The sequence below is a fragment of the Giraffa tippelskirchi genome, chromosome 11, assembly GCF_054371585.1.
Source record: "Giraffa tippelskirchi isolate mGirTip1 chromosome 11, T2T-mGirTip1v1.2.pri, whole genome shotgun sequence".
In the NCBI taxonomy this organism is placed as follows: Eukaryota; Metazoa; Chordata; class Mammalia; order Artiodactyla; family Giraffidae; genus Giraffa; species Giraffa tippelskirchi.
In genome coordinates, this window is record NC_137285.1 from 32,518,614 (window position 1) to 32,538,350 (window position 19,737).

Genomic DNA, 19,737 nt, shown 5'->3' on the forward strand with positions numbered 1-19,737 from the left:
GTCAATGATTTTGAACTTCATAGATAAGAGAAATTTATTTTTCCAGATAAAATCACTGACTCATGTTCAGAGATAGTATTCAATGTTTAGCTTTTCAGACATTAACTACCAATGTAATTTTGGAGCCTCAATTTCTTCATCTGTAAAATAATGTATAAAATTAATCGACAGGAACACTCCAGGGAGATAAAAACATTGTTTGGAGAGTTCTCTGACCTATAGAGTATTTGTTCTTTTCTATTAGGTAAATACCCCCCAAAATGACTCATTTCAAACTATCAGATAACAGGCTTGCAGAAATTACTGAACATTTAATTATTGGTGTTCTTGAGTTGGTATGAGTCACCTTCAGTCATATCATGGGCAAATCATACATATGCAGACACTCATAAACATATAGCCATAAGCCATATGTGTACAAACACACATGCATACAAAATTTCTAAATAAATAGAAAGTTTGACTTTAAGAGCAAATTAAAATTCAATGTGCCACCATAGGCTGAGGAAAGGAGCACTCCTCATCATGCCCCTCTGTCCTTAGGTTGGGTCTGAGTTGAAGCCAGAGTTTCCTGAACAAGGTCTCCTCTCAGACTCACAGCAGGCCTGACCAGATCCTGGGTTAAGCCAGTAGGATTTCCTGTGGCATGAGGGGAGAGAAACAGAGCAAGACCCAGAGGTGAGCTCTGTTCTCTTAGGATAAGGAACTCCACCAGAGCAGTTTGAGGAGGGACTGAACACAGGAGACTCCCAGCAAAGAATGAGATGGTGCGGCAGTCCTGCCCAAGTCACTGGAGTGTGATTCTCAAATTCACAGGCATCCCCTCAACCCCCTCCATCGATCCATGTAAACCTGAGAATCAATATTTGAATGTCTTTGCCCTTCAGGACAAGATGAATATTTCCCACTTATGACAGGGCTTCCAGTTGTCAAGGAGCTGCCAGATTTCCTTCTGGATGAAGATCTGATCCCTTGTTCCTCTTGAAGGTTATTATTTTCTAGGTGCTGGTCATGGGTGAGTGTCAGGAAGTAGTCCCAGTGGTCTTGGTTACCTGGAGCTTTCCTTCTCCAGTGTTGTCTGTGAAGGATCCTGGTTGAGATCCTGGACGGTGATGATGTCCTCTTCAATTTCAGAAAATACAAGGCTTCCAGAGCCCTATGGGACATTTGTAGACTGATTCCTTTTGAAAGACATGATCATGGGCAATGTGGACACCAGCAGCTTCATGCGTTTGTTGACTAGGTCAAGGGACAATGACTTTTGGACTTTGTTGATGGAGCTGCACCACAACTTTGACTCCAGGTGTCTGAGTGCAGACCTTCTTTTAAGTCTTCCTCCAGATGCAGAAGGTACATAGATATGTAAGTGTAATTTTTCATATGTTTATTTTCTCCAATCATTAAAAGTATCCTGAATATATTCAAACCCTTTTAATAACTGGAGAAATAAAAAATTACCCAATAGCCATTTTTTGGCTGTTCTTTGGCAAAAATTTTTCTCTTACTTTTAGTTTCCACTACTAGCAGAGAAAAGGAAACTTCATGCACTCTTATAAAGTGAGAGAATAAATCAGTATGGCATCTTTAGATGTATATAAGACAAAATCTGTTGAATCTTACATTCTTCATATTTTTAAGTTAGTAATTTCATTCATTATAAGTTATTCTAAATTAACCATAGGTAAGGTAACATAAATATAAAGAGTACAGGTATAGAAATTAAGCATCTTAGATTTAAATATAAACCCTGAATCTTAGTTTCTTCCTGAATAAAATAGAGATATTGATATTAGTACTGCTTCATAGTTACTGTTAGTGTCACATATTCACCACATAAAATATTAATGTTTAGTCAAAGTATAATGATTATAGTATGCTATAATAAAATTTATAAAATTCGAGTTGATTAATTGTGACAAAATTCTACACAACTAGTGAAAGCTGTTTTGAATGTTACCTTTATTCTTTCTTTATAATTCTTTTCATTGCCTAATTTTTCTACTGTGAACAAATATTTCTACTGTAGTATTATTTTAGAAACACATATTTAGACATAATTGCGCCATTACTTGTAAGTATAATGGAATGATCAAATTAGTCCAAATAGTGTACCTTCCAGATCTTGACTCAATATTCCAAATGCTTTTAAATACAGAAAATGATTGACATGTAAAAGCAAATACATACATACTGATGTTGTTTTACGTGCTCTTTTGTGGCCTTTTTCTTTTTTTTTTCTCTTAAATACCCATTAACTTAATTTTTTTATTGTTGTTTCAATGTTTCATTTTCCCTAATGGTAAATATTTTTTCTCTGTCCCTTCCATCCCAGCAAGTTGGGTTCTTAACCTTTACAGCTAATAATAGCTTGACCTTTAAGGCACTCAGTAACACCCAGATGTGTTGAATAACTATAAAACTGAGTTCCTCATTGGGAGTGTCCTCATACCATCCCAAGTATAAGAGGCTTGAAGCCCTTATTTCCCAAATGTGGAACAAAGGGTCAAGAAATGTTGGCTTCTCACTTATTGTAAACGCTAAAGGCACACTTTATTTCCTTCTGTGGCCCCACATCCACTTCAGCTTTTGTGCTTTCGCCACAGGAATTCTAACATGCAAGATGGCTTATAAGACAAGGAATGTCACATCTATTTGTCATGTCACCTCACTCTCTTACAGATGCAGATCTAAAATCAAGTATATTTTTGGTTTTATAATTCAAACAATAAGAATTACTTGGACTCTTGTCAATTCTCCTTGTCCTCTGTTTATTTGCTTTTCAATTTTTGTCATATTTCTTCAATTTATCCTACTCAAAGTCTAAAATACAACATAAATTTAGAAATATGTTGGTGACAAGATTACTTCATGACTATATGAGTATCAGCAAGTTTTTCAAGGTGCTTCATTTCTGTTACACCAGCTTCATATTCACAAAAGTTTACATAGTACAAAAATGCTTTAAAACAGATTCTTATCTATTTGAAGAAAACTGACTTGTTTTCTGTTTTCAAAATTAATGCTGATCATTAATTTTAAGTTTAAAATATTATAAAGAGCACAATATTATAAAGAGTAATATATAGGTAAGGGTGCTTGTATAGACAGAACATGCCATATATTTATTTATCTTGAATCCTGTAATCCTACAGTTCAAACTCATCGATTCTTCTGTTCAACTTGCTTTATAGTCCAAATCTCACATCCATACATGACTACTGGAAAAACCATAGCCTTGACTAGACGGACTTTTGTTGACAAAGAAATGTCTCCACTTTTTAATATGCTGTCTAGGTGGGTTATAACTTTCCTTTCAAGGAGTAAGTGTCTTTTAATTTCATAGCTGCAATCACCATCTGCAGTGATTTTGGAGCCCCCCAAAATAAAATCATCCACTGTTTCCACTGTTTCCCCATCTATTTCCCATGAAGTGATGGGACCAGATGCCATGATCTTAGTTTTCTGAACGTTGAGCTTTAAGCCTACTTTTTCACTCTCCTCTTTCACTTTCAGCAAGAGGCTCTTTAGTTCTTCACTTTCTGCCATAAGGTTGGTGTCATCTGCATAGCTGAGGTTATTGATATCTCTCCCGGCAATCTTGATTCCAGCTTGTGCTTCATCCAGCCCAGCATTTCTCATGATGTGCTCTGCATATAAGTTAAATAAACAGGGTGACAGTATACAGCCTTGATGAACTCCTTTTCCTATTTGGAACCAGTCTGTTGTTCCATGTCCAGTTCTAACTGTTGCTTCCTGACCGGCATACAGGTTTCTCAAGAGGCAGGTCAGGTGGTCTAGTACTCCCATCTCTTTCAGAATTTTTCAGTTTATTGTGATCCACACAGTCAAAGGCTTTGGCATAGTCAATAAAGCAGAGATAGATGTTTTTCTGGAACTCTCTTGCTTTTTTGCTAATCCAGCAGATGTTGGCAATTTGATCTCTGGCTCCTCTGCCTTTTCTAAAACCATCTTGAACATCTGGAAGTTCACGGTTCACGTATTGCTGAAGGCTGGCTTGGAGAATTTTGAGCATTACTTTACTAGCATGTGAGATCAGTGCGATTGTGTGGTAGTTTGATCATTCTTTGTCATTGCCTTTCTTTGTGATTGGAATGAAAGCTGACCTTTTCCAGTCCTATGGCCACTGCTGAGTTTTCCAAATTTGCTGGCATACTGAGTGCAGCACTTTCACAGCATCATCTTTTAGGATTTGAAATAGCTCAACTGGAATTCCATCACCTCCACTAGCTTTGCTTGTAGTGATACTTTCTAAGGCCCACTTGACTTCACATTCCAGGATGTCTGGCTCTAGGTGAGTGATCACACCATCGTGATTATCTGGGTCGTGAAGATCTTTTTTTGTATCGTTCTTCTGTGTATTCTTGCCACCTATTCTTAATATCTTCTGCTTCTGTTAGGTCTATACCATGTCTATCCTTCATTGAGCCCATCTTTGCATGAAATATTCCCTTGGTGTCTCTAATTTTCTTGAAGAGAGCTCTAGTCTTTCCCATTCCATTGTTTTCCTCTACTTCTTTGCATTGATTGCTCAGGAAAGTTTTCTTATCTCTTGTTGCTATTCTTTGGAACTCTGCATTCAAATAGGTATATCTTTCCTTTTCTCCTTTGCTTTTGGCTTCTCTTCTTTTCACAGCCATTTGTAAGGCCTCCTCAGACAGCCATGGAATTTTTACGGCAAGAATATTGGAGCCTGTTGCTATTTCCTATTCCAGGGTATCTTCCTTTGACTAAAGGAAATAACCTTTGTCAAAAATGAGTAAGTATGGGTTTACCTTTTGGCTAAGGTTTTGAAAAATTAGAGTCACTTTATATACAGAAATAAATTCTTTTGGTCTACCACTCTTGTATAATATATCTTTGTCATAAGAAAATACTATAGCATATTTTCCACAGTTGAAGCCCCACAATTTCAAAAATAGACAATATTATTAAAAATAAAAACATAGAGCTTCCTGTGATGAAATTTCAAATGTTTAGAAAGTTTTAATGCTAGCATATTCCTTTGAATATATTAGAATTTCCTGCATATTAATATTATTTTAAGAATTAGTTTAACAGTCATGAACAGTAACATATGTAGAAAAAAATCATTTTTTTCATTAACTTTATCTTTTGGCTGAAGTTATTTTATTTTTACATGTTAAAAAATTATAAGTATTTGTTATTTTAAAGATATTTTATTTTTTGATAATACTAATAACAGTAAAAACAATTGCTATTTTAAGGGTGTTTTGTATATATTAAATCATTGATGCTGTCTGCAACTTCTGGAAATTACCTTTATTCACCCATTTTGCAGATGAGACAATTGCAACTTTAGAGAAGTTAACCAACTTGCTAAAGTTCTCATATCCAATAATTGTTAGAATTAGGCTGTAGTAGGATTTTATGACTCCAGTATACTGGAGATCAAGTCAAGCAGTGTTACATTTGGTTTTTAAATATCATGAAATAAACACATTTAAATTATCTTAAGTGTTCATATTTTTTAGGTTAAAATAAAATACATGAGTGAGTTTGTCACTTTTTATTTTTAAGTTTTATTTTTTACATATATATCTTATATACATATATATCTTATTATATATACATATATATATTATAATCTCTCATAATATATTTCCAGTAGTAGAAATCAAATAAATATTGAACTGACTCATTCGAAAAGACCAGTGATGCTGGGAAAGATTGAAGGCAGGAGGAGAAAGGGACAACAGAGGATGAGATGGTTGGAGGAATCAGCAACTCAATGGACATGAGTTTGAGCAAGCTCCAGGAGTTAATGATGGACAGGGATGCCTGGCATGCTTCAGTCCATGGGGTCGCAAAGAATTGGACAAGAAGAGCAACTGAATAGATACTAAAAATTATATGATATATACAATATAATAAAAATCTGAAATTTTGTGTCAGTAATATTCCAGTTTTACATTCTATTGTTATTAATCTACAGCTGAATAATTTAATATGTCGTTTGTGTTATCTATGGTACATTATTTTTTCCCCATTTTTGTACAAGGACTATCATTTACATTATTCTGTTTCTTAAGAATTAAGTAAAGCAATTAGTGAGTGCTTATTATCACTGTTTCTTTTATAAGATAAGGCAATTCAAAGCACTTAGAGCATATTTTTCTTCTTTTTATCTTCCTTGTTTGTGTCTCCTTTAGTAAAAATAATCTGAATGAGATACTACATACTAATATATAGCCCATATTGTCTTTTTTTAATTAAAATATAAACTGTGGTAAAATTAGGTGACAAGAATTGATTCTATAACAATTTGACAATATTTATTTTTGTAGAAAAGCACAGAAAATCTAAAATTATGTTTAGACTTAGTATGTGGTATGACACACATATCATAGAAATGTCGTTCTATATATAATATTATAAACAATTTGTTTCCATTTAAATAAAAAACACAAACAATTTTAGAGGGCATATATATGTGAACTAATGTTCAAAATACTGGGTTGGCCAAAAAGTTGATTCAAGTTTGTCCATAAGATATTATGTAAAGGTTCATATGAACTTTCTGGCCAACCCAATAACTTATCAGATGAAATTTTGAGTCATTTGTTGCACCACATGTATACTAATGTAGCATATAAGTGCAATTATGGTTCAAATAATACAGCATAATTGAATAAATTAAGCTCTATAGACAAGACCCAAGAGAACAGTACTCTTGTAACAACCATTTAATCAAGGTCTAATAAGCTCTCCTACTACAGGCCAAGTGACTGAGATCACACAAAGGTAAAATGACCATTAATTATACTGCCAAGTATGTTTCATTATCTTCATGAAGTGGAATTTATAATGACTGCAAAACCCAGAGCTCTGAATTTTCTTCTCTTTCATTAATACAAATAAGACATGATGAATAGTAAATTTATCTTAAGAATACTAGGCCAGTTATTTCCTAAACATAATGTTGGTTGATATTCAATAACTATGATTTAATAAGTTTTAAAATTTGTTGATTATCAGCTATTATAATTTATTTTTACTTAAGCTTCTATTATTGATTGCTCTATTAATCGTATACTATTTGGGAAACCTCATTCTAACTATCTATTATAATCACTAAGTGATTTAAGCCATGATTTTATTCCTTACATATATTTATAGTCTTTAAAAAAATTCCTTATTTGAGAATACATGTATTTTTAACCGGTAAATGCCGCTGAAAAATATATTTTATTTATAGTTGAAATACCCCTAATATAATTTATTTCCCTTCCACTCTTTTATTCTCAACCTTTATCTTTTCTAAATTCAATTTCTTTCTTAAAGATTAGTATCTATTCTATAATGGCATTTATTAAATATTAAAAATATATAACCAACACTAATGATATCCACATGCTTCTAATGGAAACTGACTTCAAGAAAATAATCAACATTGACATGAATCTGCCATGTGCAAAACTAATACAATATTGTAAAGTAAAAAATAGATAAAAAAATAAATTAAAAAAAAAGAAAATAATCAACATGGTTCTGTATTTTTCTTCAAGACACTTTTATAAAGTTAGATTAAATTGTCTGAATTTCAATCAGAACAAATCAATATTTTGTTTTATTCATATTTTTAATATAATGTTTATTACTTGTCTTAAGTCTTAAATATCTGCCTTTAAGGCCAGATGTAAATTGAGATTTACTGTGAAATTCTCTGATTTATATAACAATCGTATATTACTTTATTTTTAATTTATTATAGTTTTGCATTTTATTTATTTTGTTTACTTTATTATGCTTTATCTGTATTACTTTATCATTTTTCTGAGTAGATATTTCATCAGTTTCTCAGACATTCTTGAGGCTCCTATTTTTTAATTTTTATTTAACTATAGTTGATTTATAATGTGTTAGTTTGCTTTACAATAAAGTGAATGTTGTACGTATACATATATCTACTCTTTTTTCAATTCTTTTCCCATGTATGTCAGTACAGACTATTGAATAGTGTTCCCTGTGCTATATAGTAGATCCTTATTAGTTAGCTATTTTATATATAGCAGCATATATACATCAGTTCCAGTCTCCCAATTTATCCCTCCCCACTTCCCACTCTGGTATTATAAGTTTGTTTTCTACATTTGAGACTCTATTTCTGTTTTGTAAATTGATTCACTTGTACTATTTTTTTTTTAGATTCCTCATATACGTGATAAAGTATTGCATTTGTCTTTTCTATTTAATGTCTGTATTGATATCAGTTGCCTTTGTGTACTAGGGCTGTGTCTATGAATAGACACATAGGTGAGAGCAGACACTGTTATATTGCAGAAACTTACTGTTTCAACACAGTAGCACATGACTGTCTTTGAAATTGTTTTTGTAGATCTTAGCTAGCCTTTAAAGAGAATGGAACAAAAATGTTATTAAGTATCATGGACACAGTCAAAAATGAACTATTTCATGCTGATGATTGGGTCCTTTAAAGCAACAAGATCATAGGTGATTGCATACAGCCATTGTAATAAAAAAATAAAAATAAAAAAGCTTAGATTATAGTTAGTCCTCACCATTGAAACACAAAAGCCATCAACTTTAGATAGTAACATAGACAGCTTTAATCAAGGAATCTTCCCTAGTTGTTCAGCATACCATCATGTGATCACTGATCACCATGAGTACAAACCCTCATTGCACAAAAAATTATTGAAGACTAGTTAAATCAAATTACACCTCCATATTTTTCTTATTGCCTAATATAGTTTTTGTTTTAATTTTCCTTTTTTGACAGTCCAGGTAAACTGATCAGTAACTTTTGATAATATGTATCAAGTGTTAATTCCTTAATTTACAAACTCAAAAGATGTGCCATTCAAGCACATAGAGCTACTTAGGGTAAACCAGGATTACATATCTGTCCTTAATCCCTCAGAGGCAAGGTCTCACTATTCCACATTCAGTGGAAGAAAAGATCAATAAGGAGTTTAACATTATTAGAATAATAATCGTTGCAAAACAACTCTGATGGGCTAGACAGTATGGAGATGACAGTAAGATACTCAAATACACTTCCACTGACAATAACAGTCTTTGGGAGAGGGAAAAATCAATACATTTAGCTCATCTGCAAACAGTGAGAGTCACTAAAGTTAAAAAAAAAAAAGCAACACACATTCTTGTCATTGGAAATAGGCTGGGTTCTACTCCTGGGTCGGAGAAGGCAATGGCAGCCCACTCCAGTACTCTTGCCTGGAAAATCCCATGGACGGAGGAGCCTGGTGGGCTGCAGTCCATGGGGTCATGAAGAGTCGGACATGACTGACTTCACCTTCACTTTTCACTTTCATGCATTGGAGAAGGAAATGGCAACCCACTCCAGTGTTCTTGCCTGGAGAATCCCAGGGACAGCAGAGCCTGGTGGGCTGCCGTCTATGGGATTGCACAGAGTCGGACACGACTGAAGCGACTTAGCAGCAGCAGTGGCAACTCCTGGGTCGGGAAGATCCCTTGGAGAAGGAAATGGCATATGTTCCAATATTTTTGCGTGGAAAATTCCATGGACAAAGAACCTGGTGGGCTACAGTCCACGCATCACAAAGAGTTGAACACAACTGAGAGACTGCTCATACACTCTAAATACAAGCTTTGCCAAAAATTTGGCTTATAATTCAAAGTTGCTAAAAATCTCAGACCATGACCATTTAGACAATGAATTGAATATTTTCCTGTGCACCAAACAGAATTTTTATGGGTAACTTGAGAAACGTTAAGCAATGAACACAATTAAATGCTAAATAAATACTTGATTAATTCAATAGGAAGCTTTAAGAAAGAGTCCAGTTTGACTTATTACAATTAAAGAAGGTGACATTTTATCAAAATGTTACTTTTACTAGAAATACACATACATACCTATTTGGGCAGTTTTGAAATAAAGAGATAACAGAAAGCTAAACTTAAAGTACCAATATGCTAGAAAGAGCATTTGGTAAACTGTTGAGTTACAGATTTGCCATTAATTAACTTGTTTCTTATTTAATTTTAATTTTCTTCACCACCACTAGTGGTTTTGTCATGATCTCTCAACGCTCTTGTATAATCTCTGAGATTTTAAAAATATTAATGACATAGTCACATCATAACAGATATCACAAGTATAAAAAGAATTGTGTGAATATACCATATGATAGCACTTATATGTGGAATCTTAAAAAATACAGCAAGCTGATGAATAGTATAAAAAAGATTCAGAAAAGCTTAGAATAAACTAGTCATTACCAGTGGGAGAGGAAAGAGAAGAGGGAAAATATGAGGTCAGGGGGAAAAAAGGGTTATTATGGGATTACATGAAATCATGTTTGTGGAACTTTTTCAAATTTTAAAGCACTGCAGAATTAAAAGACTTTGATTCAATAAAAACATGCTCCAATAAATAATAGATGTGACAAAAAATTAAGAATATCATTGATAATTTGTATTAACGTCTGATAGTCATAATTGCAGAGTTTCCCTGATACCTCAGTTGGTAAAGAATCTGCCTGTGATGTGGGAGGCCCTGGTTGGATTCCTGGGTTGGGAAGATCTGCTGGAGAAGGGATAGGCTACTCACTCCAGTATTCTTGGGCTTCCCTTGTCACTCATCTGGTGAAGAATCTGCCTGCAAAGAGGGAGACCTGGGTTCGATCCCTGGGTTGGAAATAATCCCCTGAAGGGCAACGCTACCCACTCCAGTATTCTGGACTAGAGAGTTTCATGGACTGTATAGTCCATGGAGTCTCAAAGAGTCAGTCATGACTGAGCGATTTTCACTTTCACTTTCAGTCATACTTAAAAATATACTTGGGGATTAGTTTAATGACTATCACAGAACAGTTAATTAACAAAATCAAGTCAATATAATAAATATTTATTAATGGCCTTAAGATATTTTTAAGACATTGACAGGTCCTATTTTGAGCATACTCTAAATGTTGAAGACACAGTCACCAAATGTAAAAAGAAAATGTCTCATGTGAAAGAAACAGAATATATATATATATGTAATAATTTCAGATCCCATATTTTATTGCTTTCAAGTAATAGCCTCAGATAAATTTCCTGAAAAAATAGTTAAGCTAAAGAGATATAATGGAAGTGTATCTAGTCTATGATGTTGATAAAAGTAGAATGATAAAATTTAGGAAAATATTTGCAAAAGTTGAACAAATTCTCCATCAAGAGAGCGACAGACATTTTCTCGCTTTTCACCTTAAAGTGAAAAACTATGTCTTGAAAATAGGAAACTGTCTATGGTGGAAAGATCTCAGGAAAATACCAAGGATTTGCTTGGGTTTCTGGACAAGAAGAAAATGTCGATAGGCAGTCTTCGTTTCAATTTTAGCTTTTACCTCTGATTTTGATTTCAGAGACAGGCTCATTCATTCATTTCAATACCCTTCTAAGTCCTTTCTTTTGCTATAGACACCTGAGCAATTTTAAACAGAATAATAGAAATTATTGGTTTTACTCTCCTGAGGAGGTTTGTTGAATGGATAGCTTTATTATTTGGAAGTTGTTGCTGGTCCTTTGTAAGCTTACTGTACAGATGGATACACTTAGTACCCTGGGGATTTTATGGGTATTGACCCTGGTAGCTTTAAAATCTGGGGTACTACAGAGATTCAATGTCTGAAACAATGGGTAAGTGCAGCGCAGACTTTCATGTATTAAGGTTCACTTTCCTATTATTGCCCTGTTCTTTAGTGAACAAACATGATAAAACAGACGTGTGTTTGTGTGTGTGTGTGTGTATACGCACGCACGTGTGTGAAGGAGCATTCTGGAAGAGAGTTACAGAATAAGGGACTCCAACAAGGAAAGTGGAAAAATGCAATCTAGAAATAAACTAAAATTATTTAGCTAAAATAGCAATATCAGGTTAACTATCATTGGTAAGATTACAAAATAATATTCATGTTCAAGATTACTACAAGTGAAATGTTGTATCTATTTAATTCCACCAGTGGAAATGCTTTGAATGCTTATAGTTCCAACTTTGACATTATTTGTGTAATTCCATACTAAACCTCTTAATATACAAGTAGTGATATAAGCCTAAATCATTCATCTTCTTTAAACTCTCATCATTTTTATAATGTTTAAAGAAAACTGGCCCTAGTACAGCATCCATGTCATTTGAAAATTTTTTTTCACAAAGAAATGCAAATATATAGATTAATTCCCAATATTTTTGTCATGCTTTATTTCAATTTACTTATAAAACATAATGCTAGGTAATTTATAAAATTTTAGAATATGGAATTTTAAGGTTGAATAGAGAAAACATACGGATTAATATTTTGAGAGACATGCAGAAAGCCTATTAGAAATGAATAAAAGTTTGGCAGATGGAAGCTGAAAAGAGTCACAGGAGACTGGAAACCATAAAATGTTAGCAGTAGTTATCAGTGGGTCTCTCCAGGAGCCTTTAGCAGTTTGGAAGGAAAAGGAGAAAGCAGATGGTGGCATTTAACTTGGTTCACTATTAGTAAGATGGGAAAGAAAGAGACAAAAAGAATAAAAAAGATGGACCTTGCTATTCTGGCAAAACTAAAATCAAAATTTTCTCCAACTATGTCCAAGAAGAAATATTTACGCATAAATCTATTTTCTGTCCTGATTGCTGGCAAACCCAAATATGATACCATGTTTGTTTAACAAAATTTGGCCCAAAATGACTTTTCTTAAAGCTGTGGATTTTCTTGTGTTTCTAAGTTTTGTGAATCTGGGTACACTTGTGTGATAGTCTTGCAGATTTTGTTAACTTTCTGAACTTTTTTTAAAGAAAACATTAAAGACTTACTATTAAACTAATTCTGCATTCACTATATTGAAGACACTGTATTCAGGGCAGGAAAACAGCCTGGATTGTAAGTGTGGAAGCTATTTCATTTCCCCAGGGAGATGGTATAAGGTGCCAGGGCTGAGACCAAGCTGAGTTAGAACTTCAGAGGATGAAGACTGATACCGGGCTTCAATTTTCTAGAGGCTTTACTTCAAAAATGGACACATTTTGGTTTTGGCTGTCATTCCTTTGGTTCCAAAGTGTAAGTGAAAGTTGCTCAGTGGTGTCCTACCATTTGCGTGCCCCTAGACTGTCATCTGCCAGGCTTCTCTTTCCATGGAATTCTCCAGGCAATTCTACTGGAGTGGGTAGCTGTTTCTTCTCCAGGGGATCTTCCCAACCCAGGGATCGAACCCAGGTGTCCTGCATTGCAGGTGGATTCTTGACCAGCTGAGTTACCAGGGAAGCCCATAAAACATTAACAATGTCTTCAACTTAATACAGTAAATATTTATATCATTAAATTATAAGTTGCAAAATATTCTTTAATTATTGTCTGGGAACTTTAGAATGTTGAAATTTATAATCTAATTATATATTTGAGATTTGTCATATTTCTGAGTTTCCCCCCCACCTTTATGTATTTACATTGACTCTTTCATGGGAATGCTGGTTTTTCTTCGTGTGCTTTGTAACATTTCAACATGAGCAATTTTTTTTTTAACTTAAACTTTTATTTATTTTTGAATTAATTTTTATTGGAGTCTAGTTACTTTACAATGTTGTATTAGTTCCTACTGTATGGCAAAGTGAATCAACTCTAGGTATATATATATCCTCTTTTTTGGATCTTATTTTTGAAACAGAAATAGATGTGCAGATGTAGGAAAAAAACTATTTGAATTGATATATATATATATATATATATATATATATATATATATATATATATATACACACTGTTGATGCTGTTGTTATTATGATACTAATGAGAACCTGCTATATAGCTCAGGGAACTCTACTCAGTGCTCTGTGGTGACCTGGATGGAAAGAAAATGCAAAAAGAATGAGAAATTTCAACTGAAGACTAACCTATGGATTCTGAGAAGCCCTGGAAGACTATTTGTCTCTGAACAGTGCTTTTGAATTTGCTTTCTTGGGTGCTCAGGGAGTGTCAATATTCAGGGACTGATTTTCATGATCATTTTCTCAATGTGGGTATCTTGTACCAATAAATGGGGCATAAAACTATATGTGATATGGCCCATGGTTACAAAGTATACATAGCCCTTCGTTACAAATTATCTAGAGAGATTTGTTTCAACCTAGAGACCAGGTAGTGATGGAAACTGTTTGTCAACTCTCTTTGCTTGTAGGTAGGTCTGTTTTCCCTGGTTGTCCCTTTTACTAACTACAGAGTTCTTTGAGGATTCCTGCTTTGCCTGAGGTTCTAAATTCAACTTGCATTTCCCATACTCTCATGACTCAGATCCTTCCCCATGTGGGTACCAGAGTAGTCCTTTGTTCCATTCCCGGTACAAACTCTCTGTAGGTTTATTTTCTTCTGTATCCCTAGCACCAAAGGTCTAACATCATTTTATTGTGTTTGAAACCATAAGTTTAAAGAAATGTTAAAACTGTATGTGACATTTCTAGATATTTGCAATGGGAAGAGTTTCTGACTGTCTAGTTTACAGGTTGCTAAAACTAAAGGTTTTTATCTGAGAATTATTAAATATTTAGATTTTTTTTTCTATTTTTTTCTGTATGAATTGGTCTATTCAAGTTATTTCCTGGAGGAATTTTGGTGGTACATGCTTCACAAGAAATATTACAATATTTTTTAGGTTTCTAAATTTCTTGTTATACAATTGTAATACATAATATATTATTAAATGTTTAAAATGCTAAAACTTGAGAGCTTGCCATATTTTAGGCACTATTCCAAGCACCAGGAATAGTAAACCAAATAGTCATTTCCTTTATTTACCCTTACTCAGTTTATAGTCGAGAATTCATAATATAATAAAACATATAAAATAGATTATCAATATTGACCTAAAAGTAGAAACAAGAAACTATCTCACAAAAATATTTTGAAGTAGACAGGCACAAGCTATGGCAAGAGGGCAAATATAAAGTCAAGGACCAAACACTGTTTTATCAATCTGGCATCTTTAATGTGGCACTATTTTTGATGATGATGATGACTTGATAATGGTCTTTTTCTCATGCTTGTTGCCTTGTACTGTCACGTGGCTGCCACACTGTGAGGCAAGGTCAAGAAAAGAATCTGAGAAATGTAAAACCATTGACACGCCTCTTGTTTCTGTGTCTTTCTTTTAAACACAAAATATTCTTTCTAGAAGCCCTCCATCAGACATTTCATTATGTCTTCTTGTCCAGAATTCTCTCAGTTCTAACTGAAAGGAAGAATAAAAACCAAGCATCAGGCAGAAAAGAATTATCAATAAGAGTTTAAGGCATAGGTTGGCACATTATTTTTATTATTACTTTGTATTGAATACAGTTGATTTACAACTTTGTGTTTATTTCTGCTATAAAGAAATGTGACTCATTATACATATATACATTCCTTTTTTTTAGTTTTTTTTCCCATATAGGCTATAACAGAGTACCAAGTAGAATTTCCTATGCCATATGGTAGGTCCTTATTAGTTATTAGTAGGTAACTAATATATAGTAGTGTGTATATGGCAACTCCAGTCTTCCAATTTATCCCTCTTCTCCTTTCCCCTCTGGTAACCATTAGTTTGTTTTCTACATCTGTGACTCGATTTCTGTTTTTGTAAATAAGTTTATTTGTACCATTTGTTTAGGTTCTACATATAAGTGATATCATACAATATTTATCTTTCTTTGTCTGATTTACTTCACTCAGTATGACATTCTCTAGGTTCAGGCAGAAAGTAGTATTTTGAGCTTGAGCTTTGCAAGTTGAACAGACTGCTGTGGCTACTTATTTTAATATGAAAATGGCCACAGACAGTGTGTAAATAAAGGAGCAAAGCTGCAGGTCAGACAAAGTGTGTCTATAAAGCAACTGATGGTCCACATTTGGCCCATAGGTTTTGCGGTTTTGAACTGATTGTGATTCATTTCCTGAGACAGAGTAAATTGCTTCAAAGAGGGAATAAAAAAAGATGAAAGGAAAGAAGGGAGGAAAGAGGAAAGAAGAAGAGATACTTTCTGTCAAAAAATAATAGCGTTGTGTGTATGGGGTGGGGGGGATGACCACAATAGGAATATATGATTAGTTTTGGCTTTTAAAAAGCAATATGATTAAAGACAATGCATTTTAGCTTCCCATTTGTAAATAAATTTTTGCGTGAGTTTTTCTCCTTTTTATTGATTTTCAGGTCATTTAGATTTTCTGGGTTTATTTACGTGTTTATTTTTGATGTACATTATTGAGGAAAGAGGGCTTCCCTTGTGGCTCAGCTGGTAAAGAATCTGCCTACAATGTGGGAGACCTGGTTTCAATCCCTGTGTTGGGAAGAAAGAACTCTTTGTTCAAAAAATTATTTGCCCTGTATTTTATCATTTATTTTTAATTGAAATATGTTATAATCAGATAATATATCTTGTAAGTGTTAGCTTTGGAGATGATCTAAAGATTTTATTTTAAACAAGTACATAAAATATTTAAGTTATTTGTAAAGATTTCATATGCATACACAAAAGAACATATATTTACATGTATGAGTATAGGTATGTATTAAATTATGTATATATATATATATAAATCTATTCTACTAAATTCTAAGTTTTCATACTAAATTAGTGTTTTGAACAAACTTTCATGAGAAACATCTTCAAATTAAGTGACAAAAAAGATTTGACCTAAGGATATATGTATATGTGCATTAGGTTTCTTTGTTTCACTTGCAATGCAGAAAATCATTGCTTGTACCTCAAGGGAATTTGGTGATTAAACATGATTGAAAAGTTAAGTGGAGAAAGTAAAGGAATTACAACTAGACTATTAATTCTAGGATTATTTGACCCTAGTGATAATTTGGAATCTAGGAAATGTGTGCTGTTTCTACTTTAACCACTGATACTTTATGCTCCTGATCCTGGTGTAGGTACTGGAATTAGAGTCCTTCTTATTCTTAGTCACTAAGTCATGTCCAACTCTTTGCAACACTGTGGACTGTAGCCCACCAGGCTCCTCTATCCATGGGATTCTTGAGGCAAGAATACTGGAGTGGGTTGCCATGTCCTCCTCCAGGGGATCTCCCAGCCCAGGGATCAAACCCAGGTCTCCCACATAACAGGTGGATTCTTTACCATCTGAGCCACTAGGGAAGCCCAAGAAGACCGGAGTGGGTAGCTGTATCCCTTCTCCAAGGGAACTTCCCAACCCAGGAATTGAACTGGGGTGCCCAGTAACCACAAACGCAACCATCAGAACTTGTTTTCCAGACACAACTGCTGCAGAGATATGGCACCTACCACTCCTAAATTATGTACCATTGTGCCTCATTCACAGAAGTGGTATTACACAAGGCTCTAATCACGAGTGAAGATGGCAATGTGCTTTTTTCCTCCAGTCATGGCTACACCAGGAAAGAATAGATGGATGTGGTTGGGGGTGAAGAGACAAGCATCACCTACATCCAGTGTTCCTTACATCCTAACTTTATTATATCATTTAAGATGTTTCTTACAAAGGTCATAGCTGGCATTATTTTTTTTAACTTAATCTGACAATATATATATATTTTTTCTTTCAGTAGGAAAATTAGTATTTGCACTTTGGGAACAATAAGGTAAATTGACATTATTTCTTACGTGTTGTATATATTATGCATAAGATAACTTGAATAAACATGTTATTCTCCTCTTCCCTTTACCTTTTTTGGTGACATATTCAAATCATCACTATTCTAAGTTTCTGAGTCTTGTTCCTTTAATATGACAATAAGACACCAACTATTTCTCCACAAGTATTTTCCTTGCCTCCACTTACAGCAAGATGCATCCTTTTGGAGGTGATTATTTTCTCTTGCTCCTTGTCTCCAGAAGAGACCCTTAGGGTTTTAAATTCTTCTCTTTCCTCTTTCACCTTATAATTTTTCTTCCTCTTTTTTCTCTTTTACACCTCCCTCTCTTGTCTCCCATCACCTACTTACATTCAATATCTTTGTTTTTCAGAGATGGAGAAGTACTTTTAGTCCTAGAATTGGTGTTTTAGACTTGTATTCTGCATTCTATCACTAGTCATTTAGAGGAAATAATGGAAAAATTCTCCAGTAAGAATCTCCACTTGACATTCATATGACTCATTTTTAGAAAGTATATTACTGTCCATTTGGATTTCGAAGCAGTTGGATAGATTGATGGCATTCATTAGTAGATCAGTGTTTCCTTTCCTTTCCGTATAGACTACTGGAATAGTTGAATGTTAATATAGAAGCAAATGGAAAAAATATGTTTAGGATAGTGACTTTAGATAAGCATAAAAAAACCAGAAATAAGAATGCTTAAATAAATACATGAATTGGGAATAAAGAAATGACTGAGTTGGAAGGGAAAAAAGTGGCAATCTAAAGGAAGAAGTCAGGTCTTGAAGTATGGAGGTTAATGCATGACCCTGTCAGAGGTTGCTGAGGTTGAAAAAGAATAATTTGGTTTGGAGGAAATTATCAAGAAAATAATTCATAAAAGTGTTTTATAGACATTCCAGGTTGTCCAGCAGTTATGAATCCATCTCCCAATTCAGGGGATACAGGTTTGATCCCTCATCTGGGAGATTCCACATGCTGTGGGGCAACTAAGCTGATGCACCATGACTACTGAAGCCCACACGCCTAGGGCCCATGCTCGGCAACAAGAGACACCACCAGGATGAGAAGCCTGTGCACAACAGCTAGAGAAAGCCCATGCACAGCAACAAAGACTTAGTGCAGTCAAAAATAATAAATAAAATTTTAAAAAAATTTTGTAAAAAGTATTTTGTAAAATATACGATAATATAAAATATACAATAATATTTGATCTCCTTCCTTTCTTCCTTTTTTATGCTTTTATCTTTGTTTTATGATCCCTACAGTACCTGGTATTTTCAGAGGGTCTCCCATCCAAGTACTAACCAGGCCCGATCCTGCTTAGCTTTTGAGATCAGATGAGATTGGGCACGTTCAGGGAGGTATGGCCATAGACTCTATTAACAATACTGTTATTTAATTACTGCATTGTTAGAGTAAAATAACAATACTGATATTTAGTTATCAGTATTAATATCAGTGCATTCTTTGATAGTTTAACATTTACTAAATATTACAGAAGTTTTGAAAATGATTTGTAAAAGTAGCCTATGACAAAAATAGGAGGGTAGCTATGAAATATAAACTTCAACATGCAGTATAATTTTGAACATAAATTATTAACACCAAACACACAAAACATAAACCTCATGTAAATTAAGAATATTTAAAATCATGAGATTTTAAATGAAATGATATTATGTTATGTTATTGTGATCCTTGAATATAAATTTGTGATTTGCATCATCAGATCTTGAGCATATTTTTCACTAGCTTTTAGCCACTGAGAAAGTTCTTTTTAAATCTACCCATATGAATCTTTTTGAAAGATTTGTTAAAATTTAATAATTCTAAATACCGTCCCCCCTTCACTTTTTAATTTTCAAATAATGTCGTATTTTGCTTGATACTTTTGAGATCTCTATGTTCATTATATATCAATGGATATTGCAAAGTAGAACTAATTATATCATTTTTAATACTATAATGTTAATTTTTAGGTTACAAAATTCTTTACACTCAAGAACAAATTATTCTTGTAATTTACTCTTTACCAGTAACTTTCAGTTTTGTTTTTGAAAATTGTGGAAGTATAAGACAATGTACATTTACTTTATTCAAAGTTTTAAT

The 19,737-nt window shown here is 33.7% G+C and overlaps 1 pseudogene; it reads right to left on the minus strand.

Annotated features, from left to right (window-relative positions):
* Positions 1–18,884: 18,884 nt before the first annotated feature.
* LOC145528150 (5S ribosomal RNA) lies at positions 18,885–19,003 on the minus strand (annotated as a pseudogene).
* Positions 19,004–19,737: the final 734 nt, after the last annotated feature.